This window comes from Ostrea edulis, chromosome 8 (assembly GCF_947568905.1).
Source record: "Ostrea edulis chromosome 8, xbOstEdul1.1, whole genome shotgun sequence".
Classification (NCBI taxonomy): Eukaryota; Metazoa; Mollusca; class Bivalvia; order Ostreida; family Ostreidae; genus Ostrea; species Ostrea edulis.
Genome location: NC_079171.1, coordinates 38,227,251 through 38,243,332, shown reverse-complemented (window position 1 = coordinate 38,243,332; position 16,082 = coordinate 38,227,251). Strand labels below are relative to the sequence as shown.

Sequence of the window (16,082 nt, the reverse complement as noted above, 5' to 3'; positions counted from 1 at the left end):
GCATCACTGAAGAGACATTATTTGTCGAAATGCACATCTGGTGCATCAAAATTGGTAGCGTATAAGTTTTACATGTTAGCAGAAACACAACAATTATCAATCTTAGCTTTGTATCATTATGGTCAAGCTCAACCTTTCCAATGCACTGTACCTCAACTTATCTATTTTTATAAACATTTTCATGTTTATCAGTTATTTTCTCCTAAAATGTATTCAAAGATATTCAGTTAATAGCAATTCGGCTTTTGTGGTCTGCAATTTATGAAGTTATGTGTGTTCAAAGTTCTTGAAAACTTTTATCATGCAACTAGCAGGGGTAATTCATAATATGCTTTCCAGCAGAAGTGGGAATGAAGGCAGCAGATGACAAGAGAATTATGAGTAATATAGCATACAGGTGTTTCAGCCACATTCATCGATTGTAATCATAATTGTTGATATATCCTAAACCTTACACTCACTAAGTGTAATCAGCAATAAATTGAAGACGACCCAATAACTTAATACCAATCTGGTTGGCATGTCAAACTATTAATCCTTTGCAATATACACCAACACACTGCCTTTGCATAGAAATGATCGAGTGCAATATCCAGTCGTTACATGTTTCAAAAAGTTCCCACCAAGAGAGCGTCGTGCTTTGTTGGTATTTCTGTTCACAGTTACATTAGCGCTGGCAGGCTGGAGTTGTACCAGCTTCACGGGCATTACCCTTCTGATAGGTACTAACAGTGGATCATCTGGTCGAACCCTCTTCACATCAGTATTTTCTTTAAATGGGCTCCTTATTTCTCTCTTTTCAATTGTAGTAGTTGGGCATTCTGTCACTACTATTGATATGTTCTTTTTACTTCGCGTTGTGTTTTTTTTAATGATGATAGGTGTTATATAAAGTATTCAACCCTTTAGATTTTTCCAGGTAAGTTTGAGTCCGCCTAGAGTGAGGCTAGCAATAAAATAATAAATAAAGTTTTAAACCTTTAATAAAGTTCAACAATTATATGATAAATACCAAAATAATAATCCCGGGGAATGAATGTGGCTTGAGAGAAAAATATAACAAAATAGGAAAAATAAAGAAACAATAATCAAAAATACAGGGTGAGGCAACTCCTGATTTACCTTGTTGCAAGGAATGGCTCAGCAGAAGCCCCGAGCACGGTTGTGCTCGGGTTTAAATACTATTCTTAACAAAAGAATGAAAGTAAAAGTTACCTGTAATGTGATTTGATAATAAATTTAGAAGTAACCAATGAGAAGTTTTGTAATAAAATACATTTGAAAATAAATGATAACGGTCTCCCTTTTTCATGAAATAAACAACTCGAATACGAAGATAGGAATTTACGTACACAAGTAAGTAGAAAATAATGAAATGGAGATAATATAGACCGATACTACCACATTCTTCCCCCTTTAGACAATTACTATATTTTTATCTATAAAAATATATAATTGAATATAATAGAATTTCTGACAATAGATAATGATAATATACAGTAGATAAAATTTAAAGTCCATGTAAATCATAACACAAAATAATTATAGACAGTGAATTCAAAAATCTGGTATTGTGCACGTTTCGTCCATTATTGTACACGCAATCTTCCTGTTCTCCTTATCCAATAAACTTTGAATCACAAGTGTAATGCCACTGGTTTTGCCAGGAAAAATGTCCATTACTTCATCTCTGCAGTTGGTCCTATTTTCCTCTGCTAACGGGGTTTGCCACATAAGATAATGTGAATAGCGGAACGTATTTCCGATGGGCTTTTGTCCAATGGGCCATATACTTCCGAAAATTATAAAATTTCCCAAGTGGTTGAAATTCCGGGACCTGGCACTCCATTCCCAGGGCACAGCGCTGCTTCCTTGAATCATTTTCTTCTGGGAGCTGTGACAGTTCCTTATGGTCTCTATCTGCAGATTCAAGTTCATGGAACTTTTGCAGTCCCTGACTGTCCACCTCTATTTGAACTAAAACAGGTGCTCTTGTATCTATTAGTAGCTGGCAATGTTGCTCTCCTATATTTGCTTTTACATAAAAACATGAGGTATTTTTCTCCACATTCACTGACTTCAGTGAACTATCTTTAATCGCGTGTTTTGATTCAGTTTTACTTGGTAACTGACTATTTGTCTTAGATTTGACATCAGGATTTTGGTTTTCATTAGAAAACTCTTTCAACGCGCTGAGATCAGTAGCTGTATTTGAAACCGCAGGTGATTTCATCTCAATTGAAACTGGGTCACTAGTACGGTCTGTTGACTTTTCGTTTGCAAATGATCGTTTGTCACTTTTCAAGGCTGACATTCCGACCTCAATGTCAGCCGATATTAGTTTAAAGTTTTTGGGGTTTGCCCGGGCTTTGTAACTGCCGGTCTAAGATCGGGAAATTTCCTGTAACATTGGTTTTCTATGTGCCCTACACCTTTACAATAATTGCATATAATTTCAGATCTGGTCTTAGGCTCTGGTGTGGAAGCTTGAGTACTTTTTAGTAAATCTTTTATTTCTATTTTGAAATTCTCTAGTTTGCGATCAATCATTTTCTCCATTTCCTCTCGATGGACAGAAGTTTCTCTCTTCTGAAGCGTGTGCATGGGTATCATGCCCTGATCGCGTTCGGTCCCGAACTCGTTACACGTTTTTTTTTTACATGATCTAGAGAACCATCAAAGGCCTCATATTCCATTGCGTATGCGATCGCTTGATCTAGTGACAAGGGATGGTGAAATTGGACATGTTTTTTGAGTTCATAATGTCCTAAACCATGAATGAAATGGTCTATAATTTGCGCTTCTAAAGCAGAGTAGGCGACATGGGGATATGCTTTTAATGCTAATCTGCGTAAGGCATAACCGAATTCTGCTGCAGATTCCTGTTTCTCGCGTTTTCTCTTTTTAAATTCACACCTAAACGCTACTTCTCTTTCAACAGGATTAAATCGCCTGCCCAGAACAGATTTAAGCCTAGCATAATCTTGCAAGTCAGACCACGTACATTGACTGAGTAGTTTTTGCGCGTTGCCTTTTAAAGACATAATGAGCTGTTGAGAACGTTCGCGTTCATTCCAGCCATTCCAGTCTGCTACTTGTTCAAAGCTAATTATATAATCTTGCCAGTCTGTTGATGTACCATCAAATTTCTGGGGTTCTTTTTCTTTAAGAATTTTGTCACTGTTAAGTGAGTAGCCCGGTGAATAACTATGCAAAGTTCGCATCGGAGTGTAACACTCCTCGTCCCGATATAATCTGCCAGTATCTGTATAAATTGGCGGATCTAGAAATCTATTGTGATCTATAGGAGTATTGTACTCCACGTGCCGATCAATACTGCGTCGTGGCGGATCTACCAAAGCATTGTTATCATTGAATAATATTCGACTTGTTTGTCTGGGAGTGTTGCACTACTCGTGCAGAGTTCTATCCGAAATAATACGGCGTCGTGGCGGATCTACAAAACCATTGTTATCATTGCATAATATTCGACTTGTTTGTCTAGGAGTGTTGCACTCCTCGTGCAGAGTTCTATCCGAAATAATACGGCGTCGTGGCGGATCTACAAAACGGCTATTGTCATCAAAACGATGCCGATCTGACTGACTAACAAACCTGTTTGACAGGTCTCTATTCTCGGACGCATTCGAAGGCATCTTTTCAATTTTCGGTCTAGCACCGCTGACTGAATTGTAATCAGTGTCAAAAGGGGATTTCCTGTCGATTTTGTCTTTTAATTGTTTTAATATGTCGTCAACATACTTATCAAAATCGCGATTTGATTCATCATGTTTGTCCTTACCCGAAGGACCAAATGTTGCCATTTTCAAACAAATTAGACCTTCACCTTAAGTTTAACATTCAAACTTGACTCAAACCCTGGTTCAAACGGCACCACTGTAGTTGTTGGGCATTCTGTCACTACTATTGATATGTTCTTTTTACTTCGCGTTGTGTTTTTTTTAATGATGATAGGTGTTATATAAAGTATTCAACCCTTTAGATTTTTCCAGGTAAGTTTGAGTCCGCCTAGAGTGAGGCTAGCAATAAAATAATAAATAAAGTTTTAAACCTTTAATAAAGTTCAACAATTATATGATAAATACCAAAATAATAATCCCGGGGAATGAATGTGGCTTGAGAGAAAAATATAACAAAATAGGAAAAATAAAGAAACAATAATCAAAAATACAGGGTGAGGCAACTCCTGATTTACCTTGTTGCAAGGAATGGCTCAGCAGAAGCCCCGAGCACGGTTGTGCTCGGGTTTAAATACTATTCTTAACAAAAGAATGAAAGTAAAAGTTACCTGTAATGTGATTTGATAATAAATTTAGAAGTAACCAATGAGAAGTTTTGTAATAAAATACATTTGAAAATAAATGATAACGGTCTCCCTTTTTCATGAAATAAACAACTCGAATACGAAGATAGGAATTTACGTACACAAGTAAGTAGAAAATAATGAAATGGAGATAATATAGACCGATACTACCACACAATGAATCTTTTAGAGGGGGAAGCCGCGAATACATTAAACCTATGGGATTGAAAGTACGTAATAAGATCAAGGTTGGTTTGTTTTTTTTATTATTATTAAAGCCAAACATATTGAAACAAATGAAATATCTCTTTGGCAACACACACACTTATTTAGGACTTTGATACTTATTGATTTAAAATCGATTAAAAATGCAGTTACGTCTATAAACGTATTTGAACCTAGTGAGTTGTATTCTATCAACGAGTTTGACTTGCCATTTTGAAGTTGGGGAAAGGGGTCACGGGGGTATTTATCAACTTTCTAAAGTGAGCAAGGCTATTTAAATGTGACTGACCTTTGCAGCGTAAGTTGAACATATGAGTTAAAAGATTCCTCATAGTTGCTGCTTCCTTTTCCAGTTTTAATACTCTTTCGGTACTTCTGAAACACGTTTGACACACACCTGTGTTATTGCGATACACCACACCATCCGAAATTCCGCACACATCTTTCAAAACTTTCATTCGATGCGTGGAATGTCGGAGCGTTTTGTCCAGGTATTTGTTGATTTCAATGTTGTCATCAGTTTCAAAAAATTTGCTCACAAATGAAAACCCACAGACAAGGCAACTGTTTCCCAGAGTACTCCCATGTGTCCCAATTGGCGCTGCCATGTTTGTTTTTTCATTCAGAAATTTAAACATTCGGAACTTTTCGAGGCTTGCCGTTATTAACTCCTACATCCAAAATTTTTAGCAGTGACAATTTGATTGACTAAACCAAAGTTGACACTGACATGACCCCATACGGCATGTCTTCAGACCTTTGTATAGCGACACCTAACAATAACGGGGCGGGTTAAAAGATCTTATTTTAATCAGATTGAGGAGCTGACCAACGGAGATCAACCAGATGCTGAGCGACGTCCCTTATTCACAGGATGGGGATAGATACGGCGGACCACGAATCCTTCAGAGACTTCATTTTGAGAGACTTACTCTTATCGCCACTATACGAACTGTGTACCTCCCCTGTACTGTGTGTTAGCCCCTTGAATCTATTGGACTTGTAGAATTTTTAGAAACTTTAGAGTAAACTATTTTTTAATTTATCTTAATAAATTTTAATCATACCCTCATCAAAGGTTGTTGTGTTATATACGTAACTGTCCATCCTTTCAAATGTAAGAAACGTTGGACAGGTAAATGAAGGAAAACAGATAAATAAACTTTATTTGGATAACCACTTCCTCCCCTACCCAGGGTTGAACTCACGACCTGCAGAACCAAATCTACTAGTAGCATGTAACCAGCGCGCTAGACCGCTCGACCATCTAGACAAGTCTTAGTTACTGCTGCTAGGAGATTTGGTTCCGCAGGTCGTGAGTTGAACCCCGGGTTAAAAGAGGAAATGGGTATCCAAATAAAGTGAAATTGCAATGCTTGATAGTAAATGTTTCTTCACCTAGCGTAGTTATGTTCATTTAAGAGTACATTGCTGTTTTTGTGCTACATATATATGGGACACAGCTTACAATAAGAATTACACACTATACGATCTGTGAAGAACGTGTCCGATCTGTGAAGAATTTATCCGATCTGTGAAGATTTCGGGCCGTGATCATGATCCAGCAACGGAAAGTCGACATCTCGTGGAATTGGTGAAAAACAGTTATTGATTTGTAAGTAATATCTTTATTCGAAATTTTATCTACCTTAAGTTGCTATGGCAGAACAAGAAATTACCAATGCTGTCAAATTATGTAGAAACTTTAAATTGGTATGCAAGTACTGGCAAAATTGCAAAGTTTGATGGGGATCCCAAAACATTCAACAGATGGCTCAAAATTGTCCCGCCCCTAAGGCCCCGGGGATACAGGAATCCTGGAATTTAGAATTTGTGCCCCCCCCCCTCTTGTTCCAAAGATGTTTCATACAAAATTTGAAAAGAATTGGGTTGATAGTTATGAAGAAGAGGTTACAAATGCCTTTTGTTCACACATTTAATCACTGACCATTTTGGTCATATCCTGATACCACAATCCCTACCGCTCGGATCATCAAATTTACAATTTTAGTAAAGGGTTACCTGCTCTTTCGAAATATCCATTTAGTTTTAATTTAGTATAGATAGCACTACAAGAGATATTATTTAAGTGTTTTACACATAAACACTATATACTGAGTCTAGACACACCCTGAGGCCAGAACCCCTGCCCCGGGGATCATGAAATTTTGAATTATGGTAGAGGCCTCCCTGCCCGACATCATGATGCATTTAGTTTTCATTACATATGTGCGGACGAAAATCAATTGCAATAAGTCACCTGAGTTTACTCACATGACCTAATAACAATTCCAATTTCGGTAATACCATGTAATTGTTCAAAATAGCTGTTTCGTAAATCCCCCTTTTCGTCATATATTTATATGCGTTTGAGTATCTAGAAACATTTTGACTTGGACAGGGAATTCTTCTGCAAACAAACCCCTTCTGATTAACATGCATTTAATGATAAAAGGTGAGCTATTTTATTATAGAGCAGAACACGACAGTCACATGCATACCGTTGATTGTTCAATAAATGGATGTTCATGCGCTACATGTATTATGAAATCAGCTGAAATAGATAGATGTGTTCTCTCTACATAAATTGTGAAATCAGCTGAAATAGATAGATGTGTTCTCTCTACATAAATTGTGAAATCAGCTGAAATAGATAGATGTGTTACCTCTACATAAATTGTGAAATCAGCTGAATTAAGTAGATGTGTACCAGCTACATTTATTGTGAAATCAGATGTGTACCCGCTATATGTATTGTGAAATCAGCTAGAATATATATTATGAAAATATGTCTTATTGTCAAATGTACACACAAAATTCCAATGTTAAAAAGAGGGGGAAAACAAATACATATGGATATGATAATATCTTGCATTGAAAACAATTGTATTAGTTTATTATTGCATTTACCTGCTGCAAGTAATGAATGCATAAAATTTTGATTGCATCAGATGGGGCTGGGATGATCAATTGGTGCACAGATGCATTGTGTTTACTGGTGATTTATTTGAAGATATATGGATTCATTCAAATTTTAATGTATATTTCTACCTTTAATCATAGCGTGACATCAAAGAATAAAGAAACAACATATTGGCTGAGTTCTCGTGCTATTAAGGCCAATTCGCTTTCTTGATTTGACTGTGGTAGTGTAAATATCTCTCATGAGAGGAAACATCACTCCTGGGGTGAGGAATGATACGTACGTATCAATCATGTCAACCAATCACAGCTCTTGAATTCTTTCACAAGAGTATACCTAAGAAAGAGACGTTACACTGATGCACAGTCTATCCAGTGATCAAGACATCATGTTATGTTTAAAGGTAAGTGTACTAGCGTTGAATTAAGATAATCATTGTATGTCAGGGACGTATAATCTAAAACAACATTACGCTCTACTCTGCATTTGCACCATTTTCATTTCCTCCATCCGTTTGTTATAAACTCCATACCTGGACCCCTTGTTTAATCTTTGAAGAAGTTAACTGTAAAGTTTACCGTATTTTTTTATTGCTATGGTGTCCCTTATATCCTCAAACCACCCTCACTAAAAGTGTATTCATACTCGGTACTGATCAAACGCATACCAAGGGGCCTCCGTGGCCGAGTGGTTAGAGCATCACGCTCAACATCACACGGTCTCTCACCTCTGTCGGCGCGGGTTCGAATTCCGCTCGCGCCGGTAAGTGAGAAAGTGTCCCAGTTTACTTTCGGAAGGTCGGTGGTCTCTTCCCAGGTACATTGTAACTGGGTTCTCTCTTCCACCAATAAAAACTGAAAAATTGTTGAGTGTGGCGAAACACAGCTAAACAATAAACAAACAAATATCATCTGTATTTCTTTAATGAGATATGGCTTGTAAGTCTGACGCTTCTGTTTGTTTCTATAGTCAGACATAGATAATGTAACAACAAAGTGAACATGCTAACAATTTCCTGCATTAAAATGTTATCGTTCAAAGACATCTATCACTACAGCCATTCATTGGAAAATGTATTTGATTAAATTATGCGAGTTCGGTTGGTGAAGGAAATAATCGGGGGGGGGGGGGGGGGGTAATGAGGTTATCGGTAAACCTTAACGTCCTGCACCCAAGAATACGCGTCTAAATGCGCCTTTCTCCTCCCATCTAATTTATACCCAGGACTGCGTATAGCTCTTACGGACAAATTTGGCAAACCCAGTGCCTGTGCTCCCTAACATAGTTAAACAAGTTAAAATTTCTTTTTTGTTTTGTTTTGTTTTTGTAGTTCCGATTCTTCATTTCTTTAACTTTAGAAATTTTGTCAGTGTTTTGGCTCGCATTTGATTATAATTGCGGGTGCCTGATGTCTACATTGTCCGTGTAGCATGACTTTACGCACCTTTATAAAAATCATCATTAAAATTTAAGCTAATTAGCAATGTTCGTTGCAAATATTGCAAAAAATACAAGCTATTTCAAATAGAAAGCTGAATAAATAGTATACGAATTTAATGAAAACAAGCATTCTGAGAGTATTGTATAGCAATACATAGTCCGCTACCGGTTGCAAAAATCACTGTACCACAACAATATTCAAAGTTCATTATGTAGGTTATGGTAAAGGGGAAAATTGAGGAAACAGGATATGAATGGTTGGAAATCAACTACTTATAGGAATGGTTGGAAATCAACTACTTTTCGAGTAGAGACTAGACCAAGGAAAAAGACAAATTTTGAATTAGGTTTAGGTCTTTAACCAAGTCAATAAACTGTGACATGTAGATGATCATGAATAATTTAGTTATATTGTAGTATTACTATGCTAGAAGTTTTAATGACTCTAGTATTCCTAATTCTTATCTATAGAGATAAGAAACTTGGATGTAAACTAACAATTCCTGCTATTTTTCTACGTCCAAGGGCAATAACTTTATGGAAAATCAAGGGACCAAGATGAAATTCAAACTTGATATGTAACTTGTTATGGCAAAACAATGTACCTAATATCAAATGAATATCTGCAAGCACAACCAAAAAAGTCTGGAAAACTGATTATCCATGCTAATTTTCTAAGTCCAAGGGCCATAAATAAGTGAAAAATCAACGGACCGAGACGAAGTTCAAACTTGATCTGTAACTTGTTATGGCAAAGCCACATATTAAATATCAAATGAATATCTGCAAGAACACAAAAAAGTGCGGAAAACTGGACTGACGGACGGAGGTCAAACCTAAAGTCCCCTCGACTTCGTCGGTAGGTGACTAATAATTTGACAGTTCTAAGTATTTGTTCAATTACATATGGATTATGGGCGTGACGGTTCTAGCCTGCCTCACCAGTATCGACGCTTTACCACGTGTGGGGTTGGACTTCATTGGAGGTAAAATTGTATACTGAAACAAAATAAGTATGTGTGTAAATCTTGTCAGAGTGTAAAAGTAGTACATCATAGATAGTGTTTTAAACCTCGTTATCTATTTTGCTTCAAGTTCATTCCACGCAAAAAACGAAAACTGTTATTCTTCTGGGAATATTTTTTTTAAATTTGAAATCCCGTGGGGACCCGGATTAGAATAGGTCCTCAGTACTCCTTGCTTGTCATAAGAGGCGACTAAATGGGACGGTCCTTTGCATGAGACGGTAAAAACCGAGGCCCCGTGTCACAGCAGGTGTGGCACGATAAAGGCCGTAAGGCCTGCTCAAAGGCCGTAAGGGCCGAGCATAGGTCTAAATTTGGCATCCCTTCACCGCCATTGGTGACATCTCCATATGAGTGAAATATTTTCGACTGGGACGTTAAAGAATATTCTATCAATCGAATTTGAATAATCCCTTACCTAATAAGTGTAAACATTGACTAGTATGTTGCTTTTTTTTTTTTAGGATATTTCAATTCTGTATCGACGCTTTTGCATTGATACGCGTGATTTTGCACGGATTTGTTAATACACATGCAATAATGTATACAGGGATATTAATCATTTTGTTTACATTTACCGGTTGTACATTTACCACGATGCATTTTAAGGTAATTCCAAACTCTCTAGAATTATAGGTTCAATCTTATATTTGATTATTCAAATAAAATACCGTAAATCTGGTTATTTTTTGCTGTCGATTAATTTTTAGCGTTTTTGCGAGTCAGTTGGATTCGCAAAAATATTTTTCTCAAAAATAATATTTCACACGTTTTTTAATACGTTTTTACATGAATTCGCAAAAGTAAGAAACACAAGAATCAATATGTACAGGCTTTTTACTCAAACTCGCAAAAATAAATCGACGCAAAGATATCCAGATTTACTGTATCTAACTAAGACATAAAAATGATTAAATAAGTATGTTGCGGTATTGATATTTTTTTTATCAATTTGCACACATATACCTGTTATCAACATCAGAAAATTGCAATTTTTCTTAAACAGCAATATCAAAATTTAACAAATACTGGTTAAAACGATGCAAGAGTGATCATAACAATTTTTTGAAACTGTTTCTATAAATAATATACAAAATGTTTGTGAAAAATAAAGGAAATATATCGCATAATGGATTTGATAAATAATTTAATGAAAACAGAGTTATTGCACTTAGATTCAACATTTTGAAACATAATTGACTTTTCATATACAATCTAACTGAAATTAGATGTTGGATCCGCTTGCATACTCGCTACACAAACATCTAAATACATCCCATAGAGGTCAGAGGTCAAATTCGGTATCACTCTAGACTTATCGGCTTCAACAAACATTCAATGATTTTTCCAGCGGTGATTTCATTGGTCAATCGAATTTGACCTCTGACGTGACCCTCTACGGGATGTTGTTAGATGTTTGTGTAGCGAGTATGCGAGCGGATCCAACATCTAATCTTAATTATATTGTTTCATATATAACTTAGAATTTTGAAATATTTTATTGTTAACAAGATTTTTTACAAGAACTATTGAAAAAGACTCCAACAAAATGTATGTTCCTGTCATGCATAAATCTTACTAAATCATTGACTTTGCAAAATTTCATGACGTCACAGGAGGGTGGAATTACGTTAATTCAGTAAAATGAAGGGGAAAAAAACCCAGTACAGGCATTTGAATAGGCTATGGCTTCAGCCTTGCTCCATCTCTTGTCATCTAATCCACACACACAACCAGAGATATATATTTATGTAATTGGGTATTACAGGTTAAAATAATCTGTAAATCTATTTAATAAATATATGTTTGTTTTCTTTAGGTTCCTCGTAGATATGCAGAGAAGACAAAGAATGCGCTCTGCTTACCTGTAAAACAGGATCACCTTTACACTGTATTCAGCAGCAGTGCATATGTACTGAAGGAGATCGTGGTAAGCAATACACTGCACATAGAAATACTACTACTGACAAACAAGTTGGCGGCACAGGGGTTTCAACAGCAGGTTTTTTTTTAAGGTCTTGCGTTTTCAAGGGCTTGGGCCTTTCCAATTGGTAAAATAAGTAACATTTGCATGAAATTGAAAAAAATGTTCCATGGATAAAAAAAAACTAGGGAGAAAACCAAACCAGTGCATTTGAGGAACAATTCGTTTTGGTTTGAGCTTACCTCATTTAAATGAACAGAGGCCAAAAAATTAGACTTACTTAACAATTTTGAAGCAAAAATTGTAATCTAGTTGTGGTCCTTTGGAAATTTATGAACAATAAGGTTACTCTGTTTTGATTTGTTTTCATTGTTTGGGAATATTAAAGCAACAATTGGTGGGGGATCCTACTTTTCAGCATTGGGAATGGGCCCTTATTTCGGCCCCCATCTGATTCTTAAAATATCACTAAACAGTCACGATTAAAGTCAGCATTTCGCAAATTCTGTGGTCGTTATAACGATCTAGTTTGCTAATACAACCTTCCAGTGGGTCAAATGCTGTCTGACGTGTTTCATACCGATTGTTAGACCGTTCTTGGCACACTGATGATCAGGCAAACGTTTGCCTGATCAGGATATGGGTCTCGCGGCGAGGGTGATCGGTCGATAGGGGATGCTTATGCCTGCTAGGCACCTGGTCCCACCTCTGGTGTGTCCAAGGGTCCGTGTTTGCTTAACTATATATTTTGTATTGCTTATAGGAGTTATGAGATTGGTCACTCTTCATTATCGTCACCAGTACACTGCACATAAAAATAATACTATCCGTGTACTGACCACAACTAGTCTTGGTGGTTTATTTTTAATGAAAAAAAAATTCAGCAATAAATATTTATGTAAATGAATAGGGGATTTTCGAGTTCTTCCCTGTCTATGTTTATTTTGCATTTAGTCATTATTACGTCATATATTTTAGGCATAATCATTTCCGGTTTATGGTCGATAAAGTAGTTCACTGCACTAAAGCTTATACTCTGTATGACACTAAATCACAAGATTGCGATTTAAATGTTTTGTGAAATTATTTGTATCGATCGATTTGTTTGTCTATCATCATAGCTCAGTGATTAAAGCATTGAGTTGGTAAACTGCAGATCTCGAGTCCAAATCTGCCATGTTTTTATTTAAATTTGGATATTTTTTGCCTTTTTCACAAATGTATAGCCTACATTATGTAACCAAGCAGAAAGGCAGATGTTGGTTTTATTAATTTATTCAGTAGAAAATAAAAGCATTGACCTACAATAACAGATAAATAATATCACAAATCAAGAAAGAAAAACATAAGTGAATTGTAATTGTAAATTGTACCCACAGTAAACGTTTTAGAAGCATACTATACTTTATAAAAATGTGTACATGTGTTCTGTAAATAAATTAAATCAAGATCTTACAGACTCATATAATCATTACGACTTTGAAAGCAAAATTACAATAAAGTAAATAAATTGCAATCAAAATAATTACGTATATCAGCTCTTGATATGGAAATGAAACATATACTTAAATATAGAAATAACATACCATAAGATGCGGAAGATATCAGCTGGTTGTAACTCTTCAAAACGTGTTACTGCTCTAACTGCATAAGTAAGCGCGGTAGATTTATACATATACTGAAAAACTATTATTAGATAAAGAAATATGAAATGACCAATGAAATCAAAGAACCAATGAAATAACAGAATAAAACTTTGCTCAGTAAACTCAATCCAGATGCGCAATTAAACTTACGGTAAATTGAATTTTTAAAATTTTATTTAGCAAAACGATCAATGAAAAATATCAAAACGAAAAAATACATATAGAAATTCATATATATACTATCACATTAGAATGGACGTTGATTCAACGCAAGTATCGAACTGTGGAAATTGTGTTACAGATGAGTGTTTCTAGTACCTTTTACCGTAAAAGTAACTTACAAAAGACATATAAGCTTGCGAATGGTATAAATTTGGAAATCCTTTCTAAAATGTTCGTGTAGGCAAAATATTTGATCTCAAGCTATTGAAAGTTAATCGCCGAACGGTAAAGAAAACTGATTAAATTGTTGGAAATGATCAATAAAAATGTGGTAAAAATCAATACATATAAGCTATTGAAAGTTATGACATGCTTTATATTTCCAAATATTAGGCATCATTGGAATGAACGGCAATTTCGGCAATACAAATCCGATAATGGATATATCGCTACTTCCGAGGCATACACTTATAATCAGGAAGGGGGATGGAATGGTGCCCCTTTAAACAACCATCATTTTCTATTTTATATACAAAATAAAGATATATTTCGTGACAACCCCCCCACCCTCCCCCACCCCCTAAATTTTATGGCAGAAGTGAATGGTACGAATACAAGATCGAAGTAAGTAAGCGAATCCATATCTTTTCCCCACGATTCAAGAAATCAAAATTCGGGAAAAATGTCTTTGGGGTAATATATGATACCGTATTACCACCCTATCAATCTACGTCAACATAAATGAATTCGAAACATTTTATAGATAGCCAATTTAGGTAAGTCTCAAAGAAGCTTCAAAATAAGATTATTTTCAACAAGGGCCTACACACGTTTGAAAGCCTTGGTCGGCGTCATGAAGTGGTGAACATATAGATAATTTCTAGATCATTTTATGATTGCAAAACGCCATTTACTATTGATTTGAGTAAAACACAATAAGCCATGTACTCACCTGCAACTTGCGATTAAGGAGAAAGAGATCATTTTTGAAACAGATACTAAATATTATTTTTTAATTATGTCTATTTTTAGGCGATTGTACAAAGACCACTGATTGCCGCGACCAATGTGACCATGGGCACGAAATCAGCCGTAGAAGCGGACAATGCATATGTATTCCTCTCATTTATCTGTAAACATACTAAATATATACCAATTACAGGAAAATATGTTTCGACTTCTCATTCAGATAATACATTGATACCCTAAACCCCAATCGTAAAAGGTGACTAAATGGAGCGATCCTTCGGATGAAACTGCAAAAAACCGAGGTCCTGTGTCTGAGCAGCTATGGTACAATAAAGATCCCTCCCTGCCCAAAGACTTTAAGCACCGAACACAGGCCAAATTTTGCAGTCCTTCACCAGCAATGGTGACTTTTCCATAAAATTAAAAGAGGAATTCTCCAGCGGGACGTTAGAACATTGTACAAACCACATCGACCAATCAAACCTACTACATCTCGTAATTAGGCTAAATTGTGTATTGTATCTTGTTTAACGTCTCCCTCAAGAATTTTCCCCTCAAATGGAGACGTCACGAAGAACGGCGAAGGGCTTCAAATTTAGGGTATTGCTAAAACAGGGAACAAAAAACGGAACGGAACAGAATTTAAGAATTAGAATGATTAATGTAGATAATATAACGCCAAAAAATCGGGGGAAATCATTCAATTTGATTAAAATCAACAATTTGGGATTTGTTTATCAGCTATAAAACACCTTTATCATAAAATATTGCATCATAAAATTATGGATTAAAGCGAATTACGTTAAACGTTTGTATAAGAATTTACAAAGCGTTGTACAAGAATTTTGAAATTTCAGCATTGTCAGAGGTGTTAGCGAGCAGTGACACCTATGGGTAGAGAATGAAAAGAACACACATGGTTTATATACCCCCTCCCCCCCGTGTCATTGACGCATATGTATTTACACATTTACCATGTATGTATGTGCTTACAACAGGAAGTGTGATATGTATAAACAACGATAACTCATGATCGTATTAAGTCAACAAGTTAAACGTGTCTGATATAGTATTTTTCAACTAACAGACTTAATGACCACAGCATTCCAATCCTAATTAGGGAGAACTTCTGGCCTTTCATTTCTACACTAAATATTTGTATATCTTAACATTTAGATTAATAATGAGATGGCTTTTAATTCTGTTCAAGCATACATTCTGTGTTAGCCTTTTAACTATTCCATATATTATGAAATAAATCTGTTGATTCCTCGTACTGTTGGTCTTAAACTTCACCCTAGTTTGCAGTGATTCTGTTTCAATCTTTCTTTCTCGCTGTATCTCTTCAGTTTCAACACCAATACGCAGAATATCGGTGAATGTACGAACTTGAATTAATTCCACATAAGGCAAACCTTTTTTCCACACCGAGCTTGTTCGTTTT

General features: G+C 35.8%; 1 pseudogene; it reads right to left on the bottom strand.

Moving 5' to 3' along the window:
* Positions 1-531: 531 nt before the first annotated feature.
* LOC125663192 (uncharacterized) lies at positions 532-5,157 on the bottom strand (annotated as a pseudogene).
* Between the last annotated feature and the right edge of the window lie 10,925 nt (positions 5,158-16,082).